Below are 1,574 nucleotides of genomic sequence, written 5' to 3' on the forward strand. Positions count from 1 at the left end.
AGTTCATAGAAGTTGGGAAGATGTGGCTTGTATGCTGTAAAAACTGGAGTTGCCCATGGGAAACTGTCTTAGTCAGAAGCGAGTGCCCCAGGACCGTGAAACTGAGACACTAGGTCAGAATGAGGCTGTGGTTAACACATCCTGGGCAGGCAGGAAGATTGTAAACTAGGCAGTGCCAAGCCCCCATCACCACCATGATGTGAACTTGCTGGGATAGGGTTGGAGTTGAGCAGATTTGCTGAATGAAAACGGAAGGAGTTTGAAACCTTTGCCACGGTAAGTAGGGAGATTGGATTTCTGTGTAGTAACATCCCAAAGCTAATCTCACGTTAGCACCTGCACTTGCATCAAAGAACCCTGGGATGAAACACAGGCAAAGACTTTCTCCAAGTAGGAATGGATCTGACTTATTAAGTAGCAGACAGGTTAAGGGTAGTAAATGTTTTCGGAATGCAGTTAGAACCTGCGACTAGTTCCTGCTCTAGCCAGCAGGTTCCCTCTGGTTCATTTGTCTCTCTCAAAGGGCTTCTTCTGTTTTCACATCTGCTCCTGGACTTGGTATCTGAGAGTCTAGCAAAGAAAACCCTGCCTGTTTCCAACCTGGGGATCTGGCCAGACACCAAGGGAGACCTCTCTTGGCATAAGACCCTCTGGCCTCCCCCTCGGTAGAGACCATCTACCTGAGCTGGGTTAGCATGTGTGATAGAGAGGCTAGGCTGATGCTGCTCTTGCCCTTTAACTGTTGAAAATGGAACCTTGGATCTCTTACAGGAGGACTTGCCAGCTGTCCTCTCAGACTGAGTGTCCCCTGCAGAGCAGAACAGTCCTCACCTACCATCCCATGGAGCGAGGGTCTGCCACTCAGAGAACACTTTCCAATTGTCATCAAAATGAATCTTGTCCAATGGAGTCACTGATTTCTCTTTTTGTGTTTAAAATTTTGCATTTATTTTTGTGTGTGCCACCTTATATGGCACTCAGAAGACAATTTGTGGGAGCCGATTTTCTCCTTCCACGCTGGTCCATCCCCAGGAGTGAAAGAATTGGGCTCAAGTGTTTGAGAAGGGGTAAAATGTGAATGTGACCAGCTCCCAGGAAGGACTAAAGGAGTGGGGCAGAGAGCAATGGAGAGGAAGGCACAGCACAGTCACCAGCAAGGTGGTTGGGGAAGCAGATGGGGTGGCAGACTTGAGCTGGAGGCTGACAGGCAGCTCAGAGAGGCTGTCCTCCTAAAAGGGAACTGGGAGGAGTGGGGTGGGGGAGGGCAAGGCTGTGCTCTCAGCTGCCCTCTCCTTTCATCACAATCCTTCTAGAAGACGAGAGGGAGAGTCTGGGCCTGAAAAACCAAGGTTATCTCTTACAATTAATGATACTATTTTAACTAGAAGTCAGTAACTTTAGGTAGACTTGGTGGCTCTGGCTCAGTGAATAAGGTACTTATGGCCAAGCCTGATGACCTGAGTTTGATCTCTGAGTGGTGGGAGAAAATCAACTCTCACAAGTAATCCTTTTGAGTCTCAGTCTCAGTCTCTCTCTCTCTCTCTCTCTCTCTCTCTCTCTCTCTCTCTCTCTCT

This window comes from Grammomys surdaster, unplaced genomic scaffold (assembly GCF_004785775.1).
Source record: "Grammomys surdaster isolate TR1022 unplaced genomic scaffold, NIH_TR_1.0 125941, whole genome shotgun sequence".
In the NCBI taxonomy this organism is placed as follows: Eukaryota; Metazoa; Chordata; class Mammalia; order Rodentia; family Muridae; genus Grammomys; species Grammomys surdaster.